Source organism: Neophocaena asiaeorientalis, unplaced genomic scaffold (genome assembly GCF_003031525.2).
Source record: "Neophocaena asiaeorientalis asiaeorientalis breed wild unplaced genomic scaffold, Neophocaena_asiaeorientalis_V1.1 scaffold299, whole genome shotgun sequence".
NCBI lineage: Eukaryota > Metazoa > Chordata > Mammalia > Artiodactyla > Phocoenidae > Neophocaena > Neophocaena asiaeorientalis.
The window spans coordinates 2,091,001-2,118,220 of record NW_020172626.1 but is presented as its reverse complement, the minus strand read 5'-3'; the positions used below and the strand labels follow the sequence as shown (position 1 = coordinate 2,118,220).

Sequence of the window (27,220 nt, the reverse complement as noted above, 5' to 3'; positions counted from 1 at the left end):
TGATTGGGAGGAGAATCACATTCGGTAGGTGATGCTTCTCAAGCCCTTGGATGAAGCACAGATGCTGAGTTGGAAACGTAGTGAGCTGTTTGTATATTATTTCATTTCATGAAGTGGCAGCTTGGCCAAATCCTGTTTAGAAGTGATTGTGCTCTCTAGTCCTTCTCCTCAGCTGTCTTTTGTGTGGGTATAATCTCCTGCAGTCGTATCATAGACACGTATGCACTGCTGTTTGCATAAGCCTTTTATTGGAAATAACCCAACAAAATAGCACTCACTGCTAGCTTAGCACAGTTGGGCCTTCTCGAAGGCACATTTTCCTACATGTCAGAAGAATGAAATCTTTAGTTAATGTTAGCATGCTGACATCCACAGGCAGGATATTCCCAGATAGGCCTTCTTTCTATCCCTGGCTCACCTCTTGAGGAAGGAGGCCAGAGGTCCAAGTGACATAATTCTGTGGACACGGGTGCTTAATGAAAACAGCTACTTCAGTGGGTATTATTACTTTTCACTTTATTAACTTACCATTTATGCAACTTATTGCATTAAAAATGTATTTAACAGATAGATTAACTATTCCATGATATTTTATCAGGTTTTCAAAACCTGGTATTTTGGTTTAATATAGAATTACAATGCTAATGGGTTAACAAAATTAATTTCATAAATGACCTAAAGTTTGTTCACACTGCAACTTGTTAAATGTGGCACCTTCAGAGTTTATCTCATTTCTAATCATTTGAATTAATAAATTGTATGGTCTTAGTGTATCAAGAAATCTTTGTAGAGTAAATATTTGCCCTTTTTTTGGTACAGTGAACTCTAGTTCTTGAGGTTTGTATATAATGGAAATTTAGAATAGTGTTTATAACCCCCCTGCCATGTACCCTTCACCCGGTTTTAGAAGTTATCAGCAGTTTGCTATATTTTAAAATTATGGAAACATTACTAAAGGTTTAAAAATTAGAATTAAAATCAACTATGGTCTCATCCACCTTCTCCAACTCATATCATTTTATGTATTCTCTTCCGTGCTTTCTGTAGAGTTGTAACAGAAAGATATTGTTTCTCTTCTTTTTGCTGAACATCATAAGAAACTAAGAGCTAATAATAGCTGCCATCAGTTGATGTCCTCCTATGCCAGGCTCTGGGCTACTTGCTTTCCATAGAATTCATAGAATCTTCACAAGAACAATGCAGTGTAGGCATTTCCCCCGCCCACTTATAGATGAGGAACCTAAGATTCAGAGAGGTTAAGTAACTTGCTCAAGGTTGTATATCTAGCAGTGGATTCAAACTAAAACTGTAATTCCAAGGTCACACTCTTTCCTCCCTACAAAGTGGCCTCTTCATTAGCAATTTTTCATGTTGCTACATAATTACCTTTTTAAGGAAAAAGAAATGTCAATACATAAATTTGACTACATAATCTATAGAAGCAGCACTAGGATAGGTGATGGCAAGGATTTAGAGGAATAAAGGCACGATCCCTGCCCTTCAGTGTTTATGCTCCAGTGTGGAGGAACCTAACTCCTAAGAGACGCTGACAGGGCTTCCCTGGTGGCGCAGTGGTTGAGAGTCCGCCCGCCGATGGGGGGGACGCGGGTGTGTGCCCCGGTCCGGGAAGATCCCACATGCCGCGGAGCGGCTGGGCCCGTGAGCCATGGCCGCTGAGCCTGCACGTCCGGAGCCTGTGCTCCGCAACGGGAGAGGCCACAACAGTGAGAGGCCCGCGTACCCCCCCCCCAAAAACATAATAATAATGATAATGATAAGAGACGCTGACAAAGAATACGGAACAGGGCTTTATGTGGTGTTATCTGTAAATGTTATAAAATCTCTACGGAGAAGGAAGTGGACGAGGATCACACCCCATATGTGCAGAAGGCTGCTAACACGTGTAGAATTTCAGCTAAACGTTAAAAGACTGACAACGCCAAACGTTGGTGAGACTGTGCGACACCCAGAGCTCTCACGCATGGCTGGTGGGAGTGTAAAGCTGCTTTGGAAAACACCGCGACAGTTTCTTACACTTATCCATGAGCCCCCAATTCCACTCCTAGGTATTTAACTGCATGAAATGAAAATTCATGTCTGTGAAAAGACCTGTACATGTGTATCGGTAGCAACTTGTATATCGTAACCCCCCGCCCATTAGTTTTCTTTTGCTGAGTAACAAATTACCACAAATAACCCCCAATTACTAGCCCACCGTCCTGTAGATCAGATATTGAGCATGATGTTGGTGTGATTCTCTGCTCAGGGCATCACCAGGCTGAAATGCAGGTGTCAACAAGAATGAGTTCTCATCTGGAGGCTCTGCGGGGGGGAAGCCCACTTTCAGCTCATTCTCGTTGTTAGCAGAATTCAGGATCTTGGAGCGGTGGAACTGACATCCTCTCTCCTTGCTGGATGTTAGCTGAGTGCCACTCTCAGCTCCTAGAGGTCACCTGCGTTCCTTGACGTGTGGTTTCCCCCATCTTCACATCACCAAAGGCATCTAGAATCCTTCCCAGGCTTCAGACTTCTGCTGCTGCCAGATGGAGAAAATCCGTTATGATTAGGCCAGGCCCACCTCCATAATCTCCCTACCTTAAGGTCAATAGTGCCATGTAACATAACCTAATCATTAGAGTGAAAATCCACCATATTTACAGTGCTGGGGATTATGAAGGATGTGTACATGGTGGGGGGGTGGGGGTGGGGAGATCTTGCAGAGCCATTTTAGAATTTTGTTTACCACAAGCCCCCATTGGAAAAAACCCAAATGCCCATCAAAGGAGAATAGATGAGCTGCAGTATATTCACACAATGGAATTACCCTTAGCACTGAAAAGGGACAAATTGTTAATATATGCAATAACACAGATGAATCTCAAAAACATTATGCTGAAAGAAGCATAAAGAATACTTATTGTATGATTCCCGTTGTTTGAAGTTCTAGAAAAAGCAGAACTAATCTGTGATACCAGAAAGTAATAGTTGTGGTTGGTGGGGGGCGGGTAGGCACAGGAGAGCTCTGCTGGGCTATGACAGGAGCGTGGATTACGTAGGTGCTTTCATTGGTCAGAACTCTTAAACTTTACTCTTAAGGTCTGTTTATTGCACTGAATGTAAATTTCACCTTGATTTATAAAAAGTGAAACATCACCCTATTGAATCCTTGTTTCACCTCTCACCAGACTTTTGGTTTAAGAAATGTATCACAATTGTATATATATAAGCACCACTCTTGGGAAACCTTATAGGTAGAAACATCTTTACAAATCATCTAACCTAATTCCGTTGTAAACACTACTGCCCTAGTGAAGAAAAAGGGTTAAAATTGATAATGATAGAGTCTGCTGCAGCCACCAGTCTGCCCTCAGGATGGGGTTAGACAGTTTCACCTATTTGTGCTTGCCAGCAGAAAACATGACAGAGGGGCAGCTTTGCTAACAGCAATCCATCTTGAAGTGTAAGCACAGAATCTGGAGTAAGACATTTTACTTGGAAGTGTTTGGCAGGAGACATTTTCTTACTGTGATGGATTTGATCAGCGAATTCACAGCAAATTTTGCTGCTGCCCATGATTGGCTGGGAAATAATTTGTAAAAACTCCATTGAGGGCTTCCCTGGTGGCGCAGTGGTTGAGAGTCTGCCTGCTGATGCAGGGGACACGGGTTCGTGCCCCGGTCCGGGAAGATCCCACATGCCGTGGAGCGGCTGCGCCCGTGGGCCATGGCCACTGGGCCGGGCCTGCGCGTCCGGAGCCTGTGCTCCGCGGCGGGAGAGACCACAGCGGTGAGAGGCCCGCGTACCACAAAAAAAAAAAAAAAAGCAAAAAACTCCATTGAAGTTAATAAAGGACAACATGGTGGTCATTTTAGAGTGTCTGTGACCTCCCCTTACCACTGTAGAAATGGTTGGATGATGTTGTGAGCAAAAAAAGGACAAACTTAGGTGGATGGATTTCACAAAACTGCCCCCTACAGTTTTTATGCTATTTCTTTAAAAAAGTGTTTTTTCATATCTACTATGAGATTGGTTTCCTATGATACATTGGTTTCCTATAATGCCCTGGCTGATGATTGACTTTAGATTTTAAGTACGCTGTAATGAAAATAGTTAGGTGGCTGTTAAGATCATTATAACTTTTAAAGGTTCTTTGTGCTTTGGCTTTTTGTGATGAGGTATCACCGTGTGCTAGCATTTAAATGTTTTAAGTGTATTTTCTTGGTATCTGAATTTCTCTGCTCAGGTCCTCGTGGAAGCTGTGCTCATTGACCCCTGTGTGGTCACTGGAGACTTGGTGAGGTGTTGGTACCATGTTCCAGCAGAGTGGCCACAGTCCCTTCCAGTGACTGGAAGAGAATTATTCAACACTCACTCCACCCTACGCAAGTTATTTATGTGTTGAGTGGTTAATTAGAGTAAACTAGGAGTTTCAGAATTAGAATTATCAAATTTTTTGGATCCTGAGAAATTAGAGTTTTTGTGTAGAAAACTTTTATATGATAATAATCCCTTCTGTCTAGTTGTATCTATAACAATTCTTGGGTTTTCTGTATTAAAGAATATAATTTTGGCTTGGTTTACTTAGGAATAATGCAGTTTGTGTAAAATGATTTTGTGAGATGAAAACTCTTCGTCTTGATCTCCAGGTATTGAAATAATTATTCTTTAAAATATCTACACACACACACACACACACACACACACCAAGTACTTTCCGATGCCACTTATACAAGGGATCTAAAGTAGTTAAATTCATAGAAACAGAAAGTAGATGGTGCTTGCCAGGGCCTGGAGGGAACGGGAAATGGGAGTTGTTGTTTAATGGGTGCAGAGTTTCAGTTTTGCAAGATGAAAAAGGTCAGGAGAGCTGTTGCAAAACAGTGTGAATAGACTTATCTCTACCGAACTGTACACTTAAAGTGGTAACTTTTAATGTTATGTGTATTTTAGCACAGTGAAAAGTTAAAAAATGAAAATATCTAGTATGTTTTCCCTTTTTGAGATGAGAAAACCAAGGCAATAAATAAAACCCAAACATGTAAAATGTAGCTTCATCTGTTGACTTAGTTGAACAGTCTGTCTTGCTTTCAGTCTGCTGGTAGCAGCGCTCTCCCAGTTGTGTGTTATGCCTCAGTGTGATTTTGCTTCTGGGGCAACGCCTTAGCCCATCTTTTTCTCCATTTTCCACTTCTCAGCACATTCTTACACTTAAACTCCTTCCCCAAATTGCTTGTCTGGTAGATTTAAAAGATTCTTTGATATGAAAACAAAGTAAGAAGATAATGTAATCCACTGCTGTCTCTTTGCCTAGTACTTCAACCTGTTACCAAGGACATTAAAAAAAAAACAGTATGGAGCAACCGCTGTGTGTCAGGCACTGACCTAGTGTTTCCACATGCGTGTTTTGAAAGTTGATGGTTTATCAGAAATCAATCAAATTGGCCAGGCTCAAAAGAACTTTTGAATTTTATATTTTAAGATTGTTTTGGCCATGGTAATATTTCTTCTTCTTGGAATAACTTATAAATTACACAGGGTGTATTCCTAATAAGAATACATTTTGGTGTTAAAAAAAGTATGCTTACATGGTGTTTTACTAATACGTGAAACTAATTAATTCCCAATGTGTGAGTAGCTATCATGTCTCCACAGTGTTCGTTATGCCAGATTTGTCAGCTTTATATCTCTGGGGGCAAAGCTCTAGAGAACAGGAGAATACACATTTCCCTCTGACTGTCCCACTTCATACACTGTTCACTGGGGAGTGTTCATGGCCAGCGTGCTGCATCCTGCTGAAAGGAAGACCATGCATCAGAATGTTTGTTTTTAGCAGTTATTTTTAGCAGGCAGATCTAGAAATTTTTAGTGTTTTCATGTTAGAGTATACTTCTTTATTATGATAATTCCAAGAAGAATAAATAATTTTAGACCCCTGTATGTGAGTGCATGTGCATGATGGGCACGTGTGTGTGTGTATGTGTGTGTGTGTGTGAGAGAGAGAGAGAGAGGGAAAGGGAAAGAGAAAGAGAAAGACATCCCCTTAATAACAGGAGGGGGTAGAGGCTTAGTCTATTATCATAAAGCTCTGCTAATGTAGCTTCTGAGTCATGTGACTGCAGAAAAGGCTATTATCTCAATGAAAAGGAAACTGGTTTTTAGAGCAAGCAATAGAATAGAAGCAGGAAGAATTTTCGAGTGTTCCACCATGCTGGATTGTCAAAGGGGGATCTGTCTGATCAGCAGCTAAAAAAGGATTTGTGAGGCTAGTTTGTCAGCTATCGTTAGAAGCAAGTGATAGAGGAGGTAAGCAGCAGGGCACTCAGCATGTGCTCAGGTTTACATCAAGGCAGAATTCTGGTTTGGGTTAACACAGGAGATTTATCTCTGAGGCATTAAATTTATTGCTAATTGTGGGGTTTTTTGGTTTTTCTTTTGGAAGAGTGATGTATGGTATTTTTATTTACATCACTGGTGAAGATAAGGACAAGCTGCTGAGCTCTGGTTTGAACTGCAAAGGCTGTGGACAATTACAAGGTGTGTTTCACAAGTGCTCTGACTTAATGTTTGGCAGTGTTCTTGGAATTCTGTGTGCTTCTGGATTGGATGTGCGTGTTGCCGAGGGAGAACTGAGCATGACAACCGGGCAGTGATAGTGTTCTCGGGGACAGATACATACAGTGCTATCCAAATTGATTCCTTCGTGGTCCCTATTTCTTATGTGTTTATTTAGCGATTAAAGGTTTCTTGCAGTTTCTTTATGTGGCCAAATACAGTCTCATGCTTGTTTTAGGAAATGAATTGGTAAGCATTTTCTAAATTTCCAAAGAAGAATCCAATGCAAATCTTACTCATTAAGGAATAAATATAAGCTTTATATTTGTATCTGTTAACTTTTTAAAATATCCTTTTGTAATTCAAGCCTTAAAAAAGGAAGGGCTTTGCAGTGAATTTGAAATTATCTAAATTTTAGTTAGGTAATAAATCTTATTTTGGCTGAGGCCTTGAATGAATGATTTTTTGTTGTATAGAGTACCTAACTTTTTCTGATTTACTACATCCTTATGCTACTGTGTGCAGAAAGCTGAAAACATGCAGTTAATCTTTAGACTGTGCTTGTCCACTTTCGCTCATGCTAATGCTATTAATTCTCTTAGCAGTCTGTACCTTTCTCTCAACCTTGGAAGGTGTAGTACTTAAAAATCTGAGATTGGGGAAAGATAATCATAAGCTTTATCTGAAAAGGGTTAACTATTATACAGTGTTAACTAGAGGTATGAATTCACTAATATGTTTTTCAGTTAACTTCTAGACCAAATGTGCCCAACTTGGGGTGTGTGTATGTTTCAAACCACATATATTATTATATTGTGTATATTTCCCTTTTGAAATTGACACTGATGGAGGTAAGAACTCTTATCTGGCCATTATGTACTGTATGGACAATTTACAAAGAATTGATTCTTTTTATTATCTTCTCCAAGAAAATATGGTGAGAGCAGCTCAAACATAATTTTTAATCATACTAAGTGCAAGAGATTCTCTTCCTTATAATATCTATAAACTATATTTTAGCACAATATAGTTTAATAAAATCATTAATCTTATTAAATGGGATTTTCTTTAAAAAAAACTGGCACCTTAGTTTAGTCTACCTACATAAAAAGACAACTTGGTTCAAATAAACAGTTAATTACCTGTGGTTTTAATCATTCTGGGATCTATTTGTTTATTTTTTAATTGTAGGACTCTCCCTACATTCTTGTAAGTAGGATATAAGACAATTACATACTGGTATCAGCCCAAAAGTCACTAGCATCATATTGAATAATGATACTCTTATAGCCAGATGGTTTGGGCTTTCTTTGTTTTTCTTTGTTTTTGCTTTTAAATTTTATTTTGCCGCCTTATCTAAAGCTTTTGAAGTGATCCAAGGATTTTGGGGTAGTTCAGGGTGTTTTTATTGAGCACTTACTATTATTACACGGCACTATGTGAAACACTTTGGGAAAACAAAGGCAAATAAGATATTTAAACCTACAAGATAACTTACAGCTGGCACTTTTGTAAAACTTGTTTGGCCAATCAGAGAGTATTCCTGAGGACTTGGTTAATGACTTCTCCCTGAGCATGTCTGAATGGTAGTTTTCACTAGTCTCCATCTGTGCCTGTTCATATTTCCTTTGTATTGTAACCAAAAAAAAAGTCGTTTTATTTACATTCTCTTAAAACTAGGATAGGTTTGGTTCCAGATCGTGCTGTTTTTCTCCTAGGACATCAAATGTCAGTCCTGTACAGTTTTAAAGTACATTCATAAAAAGATCAATCTGTTATGTTATCTAAAAATATCTTAACTTTCAGAGGTTGGGGAGTGAGGAAGAGCCCCAGTCTTTCTATGAGAGTTAAAAGACACACATTTTGACATCAGGGTAGTGTCTAAACAAGCCAGGTGACTAGCTTGCAAATCCTGCTACACTTCAGAATTCCAACCACAATAATTAACTACAGATATTATAATCAGGTCTGATCTTGTCAGGCTGAGGGGGTTTGCTTCTTGGAGAGATTTTTAATGTGTAGGAAAGATAGGGTAAGAAAAGACGGAATTAAAGGTGATCTTAGTACTCAGTGTTGTAAACCTCAGTGAAATGTGTTCTTAGGAGGTTTTTGTTTTTTTGAGAAAGTCACAGTTTGGGAAGATTTAGGCAGTATTAAAGTACTAGGCTATATTTTAATAGATGCAGTTTAATTCTTTGGAAACCAAAGGGATATAAAATTCATGAAGTGAAAAAACTTGTGCAATATATATGGAATCTAAAACAAAACAATGGTTCTGATGAACCTAGGGGCAGGACAGGAATAAAGATGCAGACATAGAGAATGGACTTGAGGACACGGGGAGGGGGAAGGGTAAGCTGGGACGAAGTGAGAGAGTAGCACTGACATATATATACTACCAAATGTAAAATAGATAGTGGGAAGTGGCCGCATAGCACAGAGAGATCAGCTCGGTGCTCTGTGACCACCTAGAGGGGTGGGATACGGAGGGTGGGAGGGAGGCGCAAGAGGGAGGGGATATGGGGGTATATGTATATGTATAGCTGATTCACTTTGTTATAAAGCAGAAACTAACACACCATTGTAAAGCAATTATACTCCAATACAGATGTTAAAAAAAAAAACAACTTGTGCAACAGATAGCAAATTTTCCAGGGTCCTTCTTAAAAGCTTCGTTTAAGTGAGGTTTGGTCTGCACTGAAAAGAAACATATTCATGAAAAGTAACTCACAGCTGATTCAGAAATCTGCTTTAGGGAAAGGTGAGCGGGGCGAGCGCATTATTAATGCGGTAGCGGAGATTGGTACAAGGAGTAGACGGGGTGGGGAGAAGTTCTGAAGTCGTGGGATCTGAAGGATGCATGTTACATATTTTCTTACTTAGCTACTTCTCCTTTTTCTTGGCAAATGGAAACCTTGCTGTTTTCAAGGTCCTTTACTCACTGCATTGCTATGATGGGAGCATTCAGGTATACAAACCACAGAGAATCCAAATTAAGGTTCTTGTTTTCAGACACTGGGAACACCCCTGGAATATCAGCCACTGATTTCAGATTTGTTGTAAGTCATTTTACACCCACGCAAATTCCCTAGAGAGGAGTTCCCGTCTACATAATATTTCACATAGGGATCCCTTCTACTTCTGCAGGCTTTAGTAGTGAACAAGTGTATTTTCTCCTAGGTGATGTCACTCTTTCTCATCAGTATTCACGGTGGGAAAAAGTTTTACCTCACGAAATTTTTATAACTGGATTTTTGCTAATGAGTGGGAAAGTTAAGTATGAATATAGCGTTATCATCTATCTTTGGTCTCCCTTGATGGATCCTCCTACGGGTTGGTTTATTTTTAAAATGGAAAGATAGCCAGTTTCATTCTTGCACTTAAATCCTCCTGTTTATTTAACAACTGTTTATTGTAAAATTTTGTCAGGTGCTTCACTAGTACAGGAGAAGAGTAACTGACTGTCCCTGGGGTGGGGAGAGGATTGATCAGGGGACACTTGGCAGAGAAAGTAAAGAGAACAGAAGATGACTAGCAGGCCCTGGAGGATGTATAGGGTATCCTAGGCCTTCACCGTCCAGCATAGGAGCCACAAGTCACGAGTGGCTTTTGACCATTGGAAATGTGGCCTATCTGAATTGAGGGCCTATCTGAATTGAGTGCAGAATACACTCAGACTTTGAAGACGGAGTGCCCCCCTCCCCAAAGAAAAAATAAAATAGCTCAGTAATAATTTTTAGAATATTGATTACACGTTGAAAAGATAACTATATTGAATACGATGTGTTAAAATACATTACTGAATTTGATTTCACCTGTTTCTTTTGACATTCACCGTGGCCACTAGACGGTTGGTGGTTCCCAGTATCTTCTGTTGTCTGTGGCTCTGAGCCAAGAGGACAACATGTGTAAGGCATTGGGTAGCAGTCTTTCTTGTAGATGAGACATCTGTGCCAGACACCAGGGGTCCACTCAGGAGCAGGGAGCTGTAGACCTTTCCCAGGCCCACAGTCTTCTAATCAGTAATCAGATTAGAAGCGGTATGAAGTCCACACCCCTTGGTAGGACATAAAAGGCCCTTTCATGACCTGGCTCTACCCTTCTAGTTGCCTGCCCCCCAGATTCTCCCCTACTCCCATGGTCTAACTTTGATGAACTACAGCTGATCCTTGTTATTTGCAGGCGTTATGTTCCATAAAGTCACGGCAGACACTGAGTTAGCAAATACGGAGCAATTTCTTCTAGGGGAGATACAGAGTTAGATTCCTACGAGTCTCTGGTCATAACATTTTAGCTCTTGGATCAGTACATAGCCTTATTTTGAGTAGGTTTCTGTTTAAAGACACCTTATTTAATATATGTATTGTTGATTCATTAACATTGAACTTTTGGCCAACAGCTCTATTACTCATGCCTGAATTAAGCCTATATATATCAAGCTATGTACTTTTATCCTCGATCTCATTTAATTTTCATACAAACCTGTGAAGTGAATATTATTTCTGAATTTTACAGACATGGAAACTGAAGCTCAGAAAGGTTAAGTACCTTTCCCAATGTTGCACAGCTAGGAAATGATGAGAGCAAGAGCTGAGCCGGGCTTTCCATGACTTCAGGGCCGAGTGAGGGGATAGAGTTCAATAGGTCTGGTGTTGTCCTTGGGACATCTGCCTTTATTGGGAGTGGAGTTATAGCTCGTGGGCCACAAATTTACCCACATTGAAAGCTTCCGTGTCTATTTGATAGCCTAACCATTGAAATCTAGGCTAGGGGAGCATGTGCTCTGACTTACTGGGAGGAAAGGTGCAGAGCCACTGTGCGTGTTGACTGCGGTGGCCGAGGTGCGCTCTGTCTGCACCAGCTGCTTCTGTCTCACGAGCTCAGCAGACCCCTCACGCTCAGGGCACACCTTTTCTCTGCTTCCTAATTGGCTCGTTCATTGCTCCTTGTCCTTTATCCTCTTGTGGTTTCTTCCTCTGTGTCTTTTCACCTTCTCTCTCTGCGCACAGAACAGCTCTCTCTCACATATTCCACAGACTCTGAGAATCTACTAGACTCAGGCCATCACCTCTGTCTGTGTCTGGATAGAACTTTTGTGCCGAGCCGCCCCAGTAGACCGCTGGGCAGCCTGTCCATTGGGTGCCTAGATCAGGTGTCAGGGGAGCATTGCTATGGAGTCTTCAGTGTCAGGAGCTGGGTGAAAGCTTCCTCGTAACAGCCCATTGAGGGTCCTTAGGAAGGGCTGTGGGCATGGATGGTCGGGTTCAGAACAGAGTGCAGTGGGGTCTGGTACGACGTGGCATTTACCAAGAAGATCTGTGGGACTTCTTGTGGTTTTGTGTTTTTCACCTTTAAAAGCAGAAGACCAGTTTAAGTTCCCTGACTTTTCCACTTGGTTGTTTGTCGAGTTTAGTCTTTCATTTAGATAATAAGCCAGGATACATGTTTAGCAGAGCTAACCATTGTGGAGTTGTGTACAGCTACCTCTGCCAGGGTTGAAATAGAGTTTCTATAATGGCCCATTCCAGAGGCCTCTTCTGTCCTCCCTGGTTTGATCTCCTGTCACCTCCAGATTATTTCAAGTGCCAGGTAACCTCAAGACAGTTGGAATTAGATTCTGGAGCATAATTTTCTAATGTAGTTGCTTGGAAATGTTATCAGGACACCTAGGATTAAGAAGGGGGAAAGACAAGGTAACAGATGTAAGTGGGAAGTTGTTTCTTGTACAGAGGGTTACTGTGAGCCGAGTGTTCCAAAGGCAGAGAAATCAATCCAGTTATTGCCAGACACTAAAAACAGATGTTTCACTCGTGTAGAGGGTCTGGGCTGCGGGTATGGAGGTAAGCAGGGACGCCATTGAGCTTCTGGGGTCCTGGTACAGTCCTAAACGTCTAAGCCACCTGAGTTCAGTATAATTTTGTGCTTCAGGTGAGTGATGCAGTGTATTCACTGTTGGTCACAGTCAGAACCTGGAGGTTGTGGGACCAGTCTGAGGGCTGGAAATGACGCACAAATAAGCATGTGACAGAGACATAAGGACTCAAAAGGAAATTCAGGGAAAGGGAGAGCTCATCCTTCCTTGATGATGCTGAGAGGAGAGAACGAAAAATCAGGTGCTTTCATATCATAGCATCGTAAGGTCATGGCTTTTGGTTCCTCTGTTCATATTGGGAGGTTAACTGCATGTGGGGTGTCGATCTTACCTGGCAATTCTGGTGTCAACTGTCTATCCCTCCCTTGATGTTACAGCTGAAGGTCTCCAGGGATGGACATTCCACAGACTTCAAGGATGATATGTTCATTTTTTTCCAACGTTTTAACTAGACCGTTTCCTTGTACTATCAACAACTCTCCTGTTATGTATTTTGAAGTCCTTATTTAATGGTTTTTATTAGAAAGTTAAGGATTGTAGAAAGAGTAATCAGAGCTTGGTTTGAAACCTAGTGGTATAACGTGTAAGCTTTGAGACTTTGGACAAGTCAGTTAACTTCTTTGAATCTGTTTTTTCCTCTGTAAAACAGGGGACAGTATCTGCTTTGTAGAGCTCTAAGAACTAAATAAAATAATATAGTGTCCAACACTTAATAATTACCAAATGCCTAAGATATTTCTTCTCTGTGAAATATCCCTTCAACACACGTAGTGTGTTTTCGTACCTGTGTATGTTTCATCTCCCCAAGTAGTTTATCCATGTACACACATATCCATATAAACACACACACACACACACACACACCCATACATACATATCCCTGCTTATTTAAACAAGTTCTTGGCTAGTGTCTGTTCATTGACTAAATTCCCCAGGCACCTATTATCTCTTATCTTCCGGAGCAACATGGAATTTCATGTGTCTATTCAAATTGCAGATTTCTAATTTTTCTTTTCTTTTTGCATTTCTAAGAGTACATCTCTTGTTTTTTAGCATACTGTCGTTTGCTTGATTCATATTAAGCTGGCAATCAGTTAAAATCCCCTGTGGCTATTATCACCTAAGTGGCCGCCATCTTAGCTTCCCCTATTTAGAACTTCATACAGTTTTTTTGTTTGTTTCAACCTCATTGTAAGAATCTACCTTTGTCTTCATGAGTAGTCATGCTGGTTATGAAGACCACATAGTAACATGCTAAAATTTTTTTAATTTTTAAAAGATACAAAACTGTATGTTAAGATTATAACTTTAAAAATTATAGAGAAAAATCCTGGAAGGCAGGAAATATCTCCTTGAGAAGATGAGACCTACACAGGTAAGAAGAGCCGTATCTCCGCCAGGGGAAGGGAAGAGGCAGGGCTCAGGCTCTGGAGTCTCACTTCTACCACCTGCTGGTGGTGTTTGACCTTGGACATGTTATTTGATGTTTCTGTACTTCAGGGAATCATAATAACAATGACTTCATAGGGTTTTTGTGAAGATCAAATAAAATACAGATATAGCATAGTAAATGATGTTTCCTATTTTGATGAAATAGCTTCAAACTCTATAGTAGTTTGTAAAGCAATTTATTCCATGAACATGAATTAAGTACTGTGTGGCAGGCATTCTGGTAAGGGCCTAATATAAAAAGATGAAACCTAATTAGTTTCTACCCCTCACAGAGCTTAAAATTTGCTAAGGAAAAAGACATAATTAAGATATATGTGGTTAATGGTAGTTATATAGGCTATTAAAAGATAGAGGAAGGGAATTTAATCTTGGGGAGAAGGTCATCTGAGCTAGGTTTTGAAAGATGAGTGGGAATTAGCCAAAAGGGGGAAAATCTATTTTTTGTTCCATGTGTAGCAAGCACAAGAAAAGAGGTGAGAACTAGTGTGTGGTAGGTGAGGAACCCCGTGCAGTTTATACATCACCAGGGCAAGCAGAATCAGCAGGAGATGGCCCTGGAGAAGTAGGCAAGGGCTAGACCATAAGGCATCATCTGTAACATTTGAGGCAGCAGAGACTTCATCTCAGAGGGAGTGGCGTCTACTAAAGATCTTGAGCCAGGAAATTAATTATCTGGAGGTAAGGAAGCTTACGTTAGATTTTCCAAGTAAGGTGAAGGCCCGAGCTAGAAGCAGTAATGATTATCTTAAAGACAAGGGGGGAGGCTTGAGAATACTTAAGAAGCAGAGTCACATTGATGATTTTATGGCGAGAATATAGGAGTTTAAGGATGATGTTCAGTGGATGGCGCTCTTTCAGGTGGGGCAGTTAGGGGATGAGAAGGAGGAATGGATGCGCTCAACTCTGTGCATTGAAACCTGGCTGGATTTTTGAGGTAGAAGCTTTGAGAGGTGAAGGCTGGAAAGAAAGATTTGGGAAACCTTGGGAATAGGTGATAACACCAAGGAGAGCATGCAGCCGCAGTTCTCAAGCCTTTTTGAACATTCGCATTACTTGGAGAGCTTTTAAGCAAAATACTGATGGTGTCCTGGTCGTGTGTGTGTGTGTGTGTGTGTGTGTGTGTGTACACAAACGTGTTTTTTTATGATTGTGGTAAAATGTACCTAACATAAAATTTACCATTTTAAATGTACAGTTAAGTGGCATTAAGTACCCCTTCACGTTGTTGTACTGCTGTGCATCTCCAGAACTTTTTCATCATCCTAAACAGAAACTCGACCGATTAAACAGTAAGTACTCACCCCTCTTCCCACAAGGCCCTGGTAACCACAGTTCTACTTTCTGTTTCTATGAAATTGGCTATTCTGGGTTCCTCACATGAGTAGAATCATAATATATGGCCTTTTGTGTCTGACTTCTTTCACTTAGCATCGTGTTTTCTAGGTTTATCCGTGTTGTAGCATGTATCAGTATTTCATTCCTGTTTAAGGCTGAATAATATTCTGTTGTATGTATATACACATTTGGTTCATTCATGCATTGATGGACATATGGGTTGTCTCCACCTTTTGGCTATATAAATGTCAAATATATATGCCATATATATATATATATATATATGCCATATATATATATATATGCTGCTGTGAATACAGGTGTCTGTATATCTGCTGAAGTCCCTGCTTTCAGTTCTTTTCAGTATATACCTAGACGTGGACATGCTGAATCATGTGGTTATGTGGCGTTTTTTAAAAGCTCCCCAGGTGGTCTTCAGATATGCACCAGGGTTGAGAACCTATGATATACAGCAAGGCTGCTTAATCTGGAAGGTCCATAAGTAGTCTCACTGTGGGTTAGTGACATCTTAGGAGAATTGTATGCCTTATTTTGTTATCTATGTAGCTTTACTTTTTGGCTTTGGTCAGATTCTCAAAGCCATTCATAACTCCAAAGTGGTGCTAAGAACCACTGCAGAGTCTAATTTAATATAGACAGAGATTTGAATAGACATTTCTCCAGAGAAGATACGCAGCGGCCAAAAAAGCACTTGAAAAGATGCTCAGCATAGTTACTAGGGAAATGCAGATCCAGCCAACGAGACACCATTTCATGCCCAGTAGGATGGCTGTAATTTTTTTTAAAAATTAAATAAGTGTTGATGAAGATATGGAGAAATCGGAACCCTCGGACATTGCTGGTGGGAAAATAAAATGGTATATTCACTTCGGAAAGCAGTCTGGCAGTTCATCAAAAAATTAAATGTAAAGGTGCTATAGACTCACCAATTCCATTTCTAGATTTATATCCAAAAAAACTAAAGCATATCTGTACACTTGCACACAGATGTCCATAGCAGCATTATTCATTCCTAAGAGCCAAAAAGTAGAAACAGCCCAGATGTCCCATCAACTGATGAGTAGATAAATAAAATGTGGTATATCCTATATACATTGCAATATTTGGCTATAGAAAGGAATGAAGTACTCATACATGCTACAATATTGCAGAACCTTGAAAACATTATGCTAATTGAAATAAGTGAGAAACAAAAGGCCACATCTTATATGTTTCCATTTATATGACATGTCCAGATTAGGCACATACATAAAGTCAGAGGGTGTTAGTACTTCAGAGTGGGAGAGAGGAGGGAATGAGGAAGCATTGCATAGTGAGCGTGGGGTTTCCTGTTGGGGTAATGAAATGTTGTGGGATTAGATGTGGTGACGGTTGCACAATCCTGTGATTAGACTTAAACCGCTGAAGTGGATGTGTCAGAAGAGTGAATTGTATGGCTTCGGACTTACACCCCACTAAAGCTGTTAAACATAATTTTAAAAAACGGAAGAGAACCGAGGAGAGGGCTGGGCAGAAGAGGAGGCCTGGAGAACTCCAAAGAGGAAGGTCCCATGAAAGAGATGGAAGAAGAATTATGCAGTTTAAGGGGAGGCCCTATACAGGGTGGTGTCATGGAAGGCTCAGAACAGAGATATACCGGGAGGAATCCCTGGGGGGACGTGATCACAGTGACAGGCACAGTGGAAAGGCTAAGTCACATAGCACGGGATGCCAGAACTTATGTAGGCTTGGTATGCAAATGTCATGGAAGACGAGGCAGAGTCAGTGGAACGAGGTGGGAGGAAATGTAATTGTTTGGGATCATGAAGTGAGTGGAAGGGAATAGGCATAAACCACAGGCCTATATTCCCTTATCTGAATCTCAGAATTCAACAAACTCTGGAACAGGAAAGGTTTTTCTAACTCATTTAGCGGTAAAACCTGACTTGAATGGGTATGGAATGGCTTATAATCTTCATTTGTCCCACCTAGTGTGAATATTCATACATTTCACTGCAGAAATAATATTGAATTTGATTACAGAATGCACTCACAGGGCTCTGTGGGGTTATTATGAAATATGGAGTATGCCACGTTTTCTCTTTCTAAAATTAAAATATGTCTATCTCTCTGGATTCTAAATTCTGTGGCTCCCTAGTGTTTGGGGTAAGGGAGAACAGGCCTGTAGTCTTTGGGCAGGTCTGGATGTGAAGGAAAGATGTGAGACTGGATGGCTGCTGGAGAAAGATTCACACTCAAGGGATGGAAATGACCTGAGTGTGCTTATAGGTTAAAGTAGAAAGAAAAAGGGTGAACGGTTGGTAAAGAGAAGCTTTGTAGCAAAGTCTCAGAGAAGATGGGGAGGGAAATAGGAAATGGGGTTGGAGCAGTTAGTGTTTACAAGAGGAGGGATCACACATCCTCTGCAAAGCCAGGAGTGATGTTGAAGAGAGCAGTGGATTTCTGTGTAAGTGAAAGGAAGGGAAGTCGCATAAAATCAGGTTGATCGGCCATTTGCCCAAGCGGTAAAAGCTGGAAGTAATTGTTGGGGTAAATAGGAGCTGAATGGAGAACAAATAAAAGGATGGGCAGGCAGGCCTATGAGTCTAAGGCAAGTTGAGAAACCTTGAAACGTCTGAGGGGCCGTTCCGCCCTTAGCTGTGGGATTTTCTCTGTCGAGGCTTGGGTTCCTACTTATAGGAGTGGAGGAATCTTGGGATTAAGTTTTGTGGAGGGAACTCTGTGAGAACAGATGCGTGAGACCCACCTGACGGTGGTGAATCCAGCGAGGTAGGGAGGGACATGCGATGAGCAGAAGGGCAAGGGACTAGAGTTCTTGATGCATGAAGACCGGTTACCAAGGAGGAAGACAGTAAGAAAGCTAGCATGCTAGGAAGCTGTGGGCCAGAAGTGGCTTTCGGGGGCCCCCAGTTCTGGGTGACAGCAAGGTTCGGGAGTGATCGTAGGGGCAGTGGCCGAAGTGCAGTGGAGGTGACCTCTGTTGGAGGTGAGACAGGAGGGCCTGTGAGGATTTCACAGAGATTGTGAGATCACTCTGGGTGGCGACCAGATGTGGCCTAGAGACGAAGAACTAATCAAATACCAACATCTTCAGTAAAGGTGGAAGATTAAGTGGCACACTGGTACATCTCAAGCCGGATCATGGATAGAGGGTGCTTTAAGACATGGGTTTCCAAGGAGCGGAGATTTTGATTCAAGGCCACCCTTGTAATTGAGCAGCGGCCTAGTGGCAGCTCTGAGGAAGGCAGAGGGGATGCCGCGCCCTCCTGTTCCTGGGACGAGCGTGATGAGAGGACAGGCAGCGTCTATGGGAATGGACCGTGGGGAGGGCCTGTCAGGAGGTACCAGAAAGGCTCCTTATACTGTTACTGGGTTAAGGATGTGGGCGAATTTCTTACTACAGAGTAAGACTTGAGAGGCACAGGAAGGACCGGTAGGATGGAGTAGAACTGCTATGGGTTGTATTTGGGAAGAAACACAAGACAGAAAAAGAAAACTATTTAGATGGTGACCAAATGTGAGAGAAGTTTCATCTCTGCCCCAATTCAAATACTGACTGAACACATTAAAATAGGAAGATCGTGAGGGATTTTCCTTTCCTTTTTTTAAATTGTGTTTTTGTAGGTGTTCACATTGTTTTAATAATACAAAGATACCGAGTAAATAATGTCATTGCGCTGGTTCGGACCTTCTAGTCTGCCAGTGTTAAGATTTTCAGAAAAGTACTCGTATTATCAAACATGATAGGTATGCTTTGTGTCACCTGCCTATCTGATAAACAGGTTTTTTTTTTTTTTCGAGTCATTGATTAAAAAAATCAACTAGACTGGAGAACCTCTCTTTGTTTGTAATAACCAGTTAACTAACACCCAGAATGTTATTCCACCGGCCTAGACTAACTCACCATTGTCTCCCAGCCAAGTAGTTCTAAGTGCTGCTCTTCCCTTCCAGTGGGCGCTGGACAGGCTTCAGCTGATCACCTGGGGTCGTTCTGCAGGGGGGTTCTAATTTCGTTGGTCTGGGGTGGAGCCTGGAAAGCCATGTTTTTAAAAAGTTTCTCAGGTGATTCATTATGAGCCACATCTGCTTTCATCTCTACAATAGCAGTAACTCAGATGCCTCACCAACCTGAATATGCTGTGTCTATGCCAGATCCCTGACTCCACATTCTTTTATTAAAGTAAACATGAAATGCTTATAAAACATTTGAAAAATACTCAATTATTAGTAATCAGTTTAAATTAGAAAATAATGTCATGCCATGGTCTTCAAATTTGCAAAGCATTTTTAAAAATCATAATATTCATTATTATTGTGAATTCTGGTACGATAGGACCTCACATACCCTGCTGAGGTGATTAGAAATTAGTACAGCCTTTTTGGAAAATAATTTGACAGTAAATATAATAGCTTTAAATATGGGCACACCGTTTGATCTGGTAATTACATGTCTGAGACTATTGTATTGACTATTGATGATTAATTAATCAGATATGTGGATCAGTACTTACATAAAAGATATTCATCACAGTGTTATTTATGGTGGTAAAAAATGGAAGCAAACTAAATGATTATAGAAAATGTTTAAATATATTATGGTACTTTCATATGATGGAATATCATAGAGCCATTAAAATTATGTTTATAAAGACATTTAATACCATGGAAAAATCTTAGAAATAATAAGGGCATCTATAAAACTGTACATGCAGTTTGTGGCACACACACAGACACAGTACATTTTTTTGATTTTTATTTTATATTGGAGCATAGTTGATTAACAGTGTTGTGTTTCAGGTGTACAGCAAGGTGATTCAGTTATGCATATACATGTATCTATTCTTTTTCAAATTCTTTTCTTATACAGGTTATTACAGAATATTGAGCAGAGTTCCCTGTGCTATACAGTAGTTCCTTGTTGGTTATCCTTTTTAAATAGAGCGGTGTGTACATGTCAGTCCAAAACTCCCAATGCTGAGCAGAAATTTTTTTAATTTAATGGTTATTCTCTGTGTGGTAGGAATACATGCAATATATTCTTTAGCATTTTATGTTCTAAATTTTCTACTACGAGCATGCATTACTTGTATTAAGAAAAAATAATAAAACTTTAAAAACAAAGTTCTTATCTCTTTAGCAGAAAGTAGGAGGACAATTCATGTGGGGTGAATCATTAGAGAAGTCATTCTTGATCGTAATAGTCGCCAGTTTGTTTCCTAAATATTTGTAAACCATCCATTTACCTGTTCCACAACTCGGCAGGTTATCAGTATCAGGCCTAATAGCTTGTGGGGCTTGTTGTTGTCGTTTTCTGGTTTTTTGTTTTTAATAAAAACTGCTTTATTGAGATACACTTCATGTAACGTAAAATTCACCCTTTGAAAGTGTCCGGTTCAGTGGCTTTTAGTTTATCCACCAGTTGTGCAGCCATCACCACTATCTAGTTTCAGAACATTTTCGTCAACCCGAAAAGAAACCCTGTGCTCGTTAGCAGTCACTCCCCCTCTGCCTTTCCCCTTAGCCCCTGGCAACCACTAATCTTGCTTTCTGTTTCTGTGGATTTGCTTATTCTGGATGTTTCCTATAAATGCACTTGTACCATATGTGGCCGTTAGCAGTATCCTGTTAGCAAGCCTTCAGCCCCTCCTCCCTATGCTTCCAAACCTGTGGTGGGTACCGCTGCCCTAACTGTGGTCTGACCACCTCTGGCTGAGACCTTTCCACTGTGCCTGTGGTTTAGTAAGTCAACAGGGACTGCTACTTATTCTAGCATTTAGGGTTTTCCATATTCTGACGCTCCAAAGTAGACGCTTACTAAATACGTGGTGAATACGTGAATTCAGTGAATAAAATGTACTCTGCCTTACCTCTCCCTTTCCTTTTTTGTCAGAGCAGATTATTAATACTGTGAGTTAGTCAGATTTCAGGTCACCTATGGGACAAGAAACTTTCTCCCTGCAGCTGATGGCAGTGGTTGGCGAAGCTCAGCAGGCCTCAGCGTCCGGGCTTGTTAGACCCCGCCCGCCGCCAGGGTGCGTCCTTCAGGCCGGCTGGGTGGAGCCGGAGGGTGCGTTTCCCACAGCTCCCCGGTGGCACTGGGGGAGGTAGGGTGCAGCCAGCACCATAACCAGGGCCTGACAGCATCCTGGGGGGAGAAGAGATTGGGTGAGGATGGAAAGACCCAGAGCCCTCCAGCTGTCGAGTCACATGGCCGTGTGGTCACCCAGCATCTCTGGCCTGACCGTGCTCTCTATTAAGCGCACCGCTTTGGCACCCTAGGGTCCTGCGACACCCTCACCACCACCCCAGCTTCCCTTTGAAATGTAGTACCCCTTCTTCAAAACCCAACTCGGCCCATTCGTCAGACCTTCGCCGAGGCTCCCCACGACAAGAAGTGATTTCTCTTCGCGAGCACTTTGTGTTTTTCGTGTGTGCCGGAGCCCGCGTTAGTTTACTACATACTTGTTTCTTCTTCCTAAATCTTTGATTTCTTGAGATTAAGTTCTGTTTCTTACTCCGTGATTGTATTACAGTGTCCAGAGAGCCCAGTAATTTGCTCTCGGCAGCTACTCAATTATCAGCGCAGTTGAACATCAGAAGGAAAGAAATGCAAATAGATTTTTAAATTAAAATCCTATAATTTAGGTTATATTTTTAATACCAAGAAGAGATCTTTATTAATTAGAAACTTAACCTTATATAACATTTAATTGTCCGGGGCCCAAATATGTTTTTGCCCTAAGTAATAGTCATTACTCTGGATTTCACAACATTGCCTTAAAACACCAAACTAAAGAAGTCATATGCCTGTGTTATGAACATACATATATAATGTGTTGTGATTTCTCTGAGAGCTCAGTTTTTTCTACATCATTTATCCTAACTGGAGCCAGGGTTTGAGTTTCAGCTTAATGAGTTCTCTTTTTTTCCCCCGATACCAAGCAAAAGGAATATAATAGTTACCTGTATCTGAGGTGTCAAGCAATTACCTTAATTTCTTTCAAGTTTTCATTTCATGCTTATTAACTTGCCAGTTATGGTTAAATAAGGTGCAGCAGCCTTACAGATTTTTATCCATAGCTGTAGGTTTTACAAAAACAATGATTCTTCACGCTCTCAGTGCAAACACATTTTTAGGACTAATTGAAAAAAAAAGGTACAGAAGGACACATTCTCCAATAGGAGGAAGTTGTTTTAATCTTTTCAATGCCTGTTTGAGACCACCCTGATCTAGTCCATTAAATTATTATTTTTAACGCCCTTTAAGCTCATTTGGGTTTAAATTTGTATTAACTACCCAAAGGGTGATTAGAAGAAGCTCAATTCTTGAGTCCAGTTATAACTTTAGTTCCCCAAAATGCAGTAGCTCTGCATCTGGAGCGGGAAGGAGAAAGCCCTCCATTGACAGCTCTCCAGGACAGCTCTGCTCTTACAAAATCTGGCAAATCGAGAGGGCTCCCTAATTCTCCACGCCCCGATCCTGAAGTCAGAGAATTGGGCTCCGTTGTACAGTCGCAATACTAACAATATGATTGCACTTCTACTGAGAGCTGTTTGTGTTCCAAGTTTGAAACTTAAGCTGAAGTACAAATCTCTCCTAAACTCAAGTATGGTTAGTTTCGATAATTACTAAAATCCAGTGTTTGAGAGTGAAGAAAATGGTTAAAGTAAGTGTTTTGGCTTATAAGTTCAGGTGCCAACGTAATTTTTAAATTCTTTTCAAATAATGAATTCTTGTAAATAACTTTCTAAATTCTAGTAATTCTCAGTAAATCATTCTGTAGGTATGTGTTATTTGCAAATAAAAATGCCTAATTTGGCTTATTTTTATAAGAACAAATTGGATTGGGGGAAGGGGGACCTGTTGATCCAGAGCTGCCTTTTTTCTATTTTTGATGGCAACCATTGCCTCATAGCAAATACTGTTTGGAGTTATTGTAACAATCTGACGAAAAGAAAGTTCGCCAGAATTTGTATGGTGAAAAAATGAATCGGAGGTCCCCCCACCAAACCAGGGTTTTCCTCCTTGCTCACTTTCCACTTCTGTGGAAGAGAATAGGAAAAGAGCATTAAAAAGTATTCCAGAAAAAGACTTCTTATATGCGAGACATAATTTAAACTGCCCCAAGGAGCTGTATAACTGTGATCCTTTTTTCTTCTCTAACCACAGACATTTCATTTGGGTCCTAAACATTGTCCCTGGGACATGCTTAAAAGTTTTGCCCCTGCTTTGTGTGTTCTGTTTGACTGGAGACAAAGAATGCTTGGAAAACGCTAGGAAAGCTTGGAGTGAAATGAGTGTGAATGAGAAAAGGAAAGAGAGTGTCTTCTGTGGCATCTCTGGCGCCTAGAACCTGGCGTGGGGGACAGCAGTGTGGGCCTGCCTGGCCCATCAGGAGAATGCCCTGGACCCTCACTGGGAATGAGGCAACTGAGGATGCAGAAGAAAGAAGCGTTATCTTAATCGCGTGTCCTATGGGCCAGGGAACAAGTAGAAGGGAACCTCGAATTCTTCCTAGTGGAATCCATGAGGCCTGCATAAAGAAGATGGCTTTTCAGCTGAACTTGAAAGAGAAGATTTTCCTGAGGAAGCGCGATTTGAGTAACCTTTGCTGGAAGGTTCTTGTGATTTGGACATTGTTCTTGCTTTAGAAGAGTCGCATCTGTGGGAGAGAAAACATGAGAAAGTTACAGAAGTTAAGACTAGGATACAGTAATGAGTCCAGAATGACCAAGAGCCTCCATCTTTCTTATTTAGAAGAACTTGGGGTAGATTTGGAGAAAATATAATTTGGTTGTAATAGAGTTTCAGTAGTTATAGAATACTGTTACAGAATATCCTTTGACTGGTAAAAGGAAATAATTTATACTTTAAATTTCATTGCAAATACCTGTAAAAGGGGGTCCAATTTCTTATTTCATTCACTTTAGGCATTTTTCGTGCCACTTACCATATTTTATGCAATATGCTTCCTGAAAATAAGCATGTTAACAATTTGTATGTTTTAATTTGCATCCTGGAGAGCCTGGTTATTTAAAGGAATCTCTGGTTTGCTTGTTTTTGTTTTCTTCCAGTGGCACGGGCCGGGTCTCCTTCCCTCCCTCCCTGCCTCCCTCTCCTTTTCCTCCTTTCTGCCTTTTGGTAAACTCATTAAAATCTGATGTGTTAATGAAAGGAAACTTGGAAAATGCAAACATTAAATTATACCCACAGTGCTTGTTGAAACAATTTAACTGCTAATACATTGGTGGATTCTAATTTTTTTCTATAAATTAATTTTTCTCTTTAACTGTAATTCACCATCAGCTTAGATTGTTTCATAAGCATTTACATGGTATTAAATTCAACCTATAATATCTTAACATTTATTAAATAAGCGCTTACTAGATGCCAATCATTGTTCTATGTGCTTTACATTTCATGCTCTCAACAAACTTATAAAAGTATGTATTAGTATTTCTACAGTTTTAGAAATGAGGAAACTTAGGTCCAATAGGTTAATTAGCATAATTAGCACAACTAATATGTGGTATTCCGGGCATTCCAAACCTGAGTTGACACCAGAGGATGTGCTCTTAGCCATTGCATTGTATGACTTTTCCTGAATTTTGTTTTAATGGTTGCATAATAAAGAAATTCTATTATGGATCTTAGAGTTCTGTTAGAAAGGTGTCACTCTATCAAGAGAGAACTTTCCTGACCACCCAGGTAAATTGGCACTCCTCACCCCCATCTGTTGACACGTTGTACTATCCTAGCCCTACATATATATTATTTATATAGCTCTGATCACTACCTGATATGGTATATTTTATTTGTTTCACTGTTTCTCTTATGGACAAAAGACTTGGTCTGTTTCGTTCATTGCCGTATCCCCCAGTTCCTAGAACCATGCATGGCATGTAATACATATTCAGTTAAACTTATTGAAGGATTTCATGATCTATGCTTTCAGGTTAGCTTTGCATAAATTCTCATTTTCATAATCAACTTTCATTGGGGCTGAAAGGCTGGAACTGACCACATGATCTGTTTTTCCCTCTATAAATCACAAGAATGCTAGGCTCCAAGTGCCCCAGGCTGGTGGGCAATGCAGAACACCCCACACTTCTGCACAGCAGGGACGTTGCATGCCTACCAAGAGCCGGCTTCTTGTCCAGACTGGTTTATGCTAGTTGTGCTTGTTATTGTAATCACATAATTTTATTAAATATTATGTAACTGATTGTGAGTGTGAAAAGGTACATACGTTTCTATAAAAACTAAGATGAATGGTTTGAAAAACCTCAGTCAGATGGACCAAAATTGCTTCCAAATAGGTATACGCAACACATCTGTAAAAGACTGGGAAAAAATAATGAAAATCTATACCTCATAAGCACTTATAAGAACTCTTAAGTGTCTGTGAGTTCTAGCTCTTTTATTTTATTATTTTTATTTATTTATTTATTTTTTATTTTTGGCTGTGTTGGGTCTTCGTTGCTGCGCGCAGGCTTTCTCTAGTTGCAGCAGACGGGGGCTACTCTGCATTGCGGTGGCTTCTCTTTGTTGTGGAGCATGGGCTCTAGGCACACGGGCTTCAGTAGTTGTGGCTCGCGGGCTCTAGGAATGCGGGCTTCAGTAGTTGTGGCTCGCGGGCTTAGTTGGTTCGCAGCATGTGGGATCTTCCCGGACCAGGGCTCGAACCTGTGTCCCCTGCATTGGCAGGCGGATTCTTAACCACTGCGCCACCAGGGAAGCCCCTAGCTCTATTTCAGATAAACAAAACTTGGAAATAGTAGACAGTGCCTTAATGATAGGTTTGATTTATGTGAGAAAGACAATATGAAACCCCAATGGAGACTGATACTCAAATATATGATGTTTAAAGTTAAAACGAAATGATTTAACTAGTAGGTATCATTTTCTGTAATTGCTCTTGATGACTGCCTTTTAAAATTAACCAGTTACTACTTCTGATTCCGTAGGAAAAAGAAGACTTTTACTATTTTGAATGAAACTCAGCATTCTTGGTGTGCCAGAGAAAATTCCTAGCTGGTTTTATTACTTCAGTAACTTCATAATAAATTCAGTAATAACGGTAATGTTTCATTTTTCTTCAGGGAATAATCGCTTATGAGCTGAAGCAGGATTTCCTTTCTGCAATAGAACATGAGCTTCAGCAGGACAGGGGCTTTGTCTGTTTTGTTCCTGGCTCTATCCACGTCTACAACAGTGCCTGGTGCATTAATTATTTATTGAATGGATAGATGAATGATGCTAGACATTTTTTATAGTATTTTGAATTTTACAATGAAACTACTATATTTTTGGCAAAAAGTACTTTTAAATTACATATTCAGTGTTTATCAAATTAAGTTAAAATATGCTGCTTTCTATAACTTACATAAGTTTACGTTTCTCACTTCAGTGAAAGTAATTAAAGAATAGGAGCCTCAGTGCTCACGTTGCAGTGGTTAAGAATTGAGGAGGTGTTTGGATTCACTTATGAGCTCTAAAACTTCCTAACGATGTGGCCTCAGTCAGGTTACTGTAGCTCTTCTGTACCTCAGCTTCCTCATCTGTAAATTGGTGATAATCATAGATTGTTATGGGAACTAAAGGTCTACCTATGTGTAAAGTACTAGAGAATACCTGCCAAGATGGTAAGCACTCAGTAAATAGCTGTTATGATTACACTCGAGCGTGACTCCTGACCTGTCAGTTATTATCTGAGCAATTTGAGCAAATTACTTATGGAAACAGGTCAGAGAGGTTAGATAATCTGTAAAGGGTGAGGGTGTGCGTGCGTTTGTGTGTGTGTGTGTGTGTGTGAGAGAGAGAGAGAGAGAGGGTGTGTATGTGTACACGCACATATATAAAAAACATTAAAATGTAGGTTTTTAAACAAGAAAAGTGCTTAACGCTTAATAAGTAATAAATGTTAGCAAAAAGCAGCAAACAACATATTATACTGTGGGAGAAGATTCTCATTTATTTACTTAAAA

General features: G+C 40.4%; 1 protein-coding gene across 4 annotated transcripts in view; it reads left to right on the top strand.

The window, feature by feature from the left end:
• The window catches only part of NCOA2 (nuclear receptor coactivator 2), a 169,406-nt gene that overhangs the window by 41,625 nt on the left and 100,561 nt on the right, over positions 1-27,220 (top strand). The window contains exon 1 of one of the 4 annotated variants that reach the window (XM_024739023.1): positions 6,285-6,303. The exons of 2 other annotated variants lie outside the window; for them this stretch is intronic. The gene's annotated coding sequence lies outside the window, so the exon portion shown is untranslated. Of the gene's footprint in view, positions 1-6,284; positions 6,304-6,353; positions 6,535-27,220 lie in introns of those variants that run through there. One more of the 4 variants, XM_024739022.1, reaches the window with a different exon arrangement.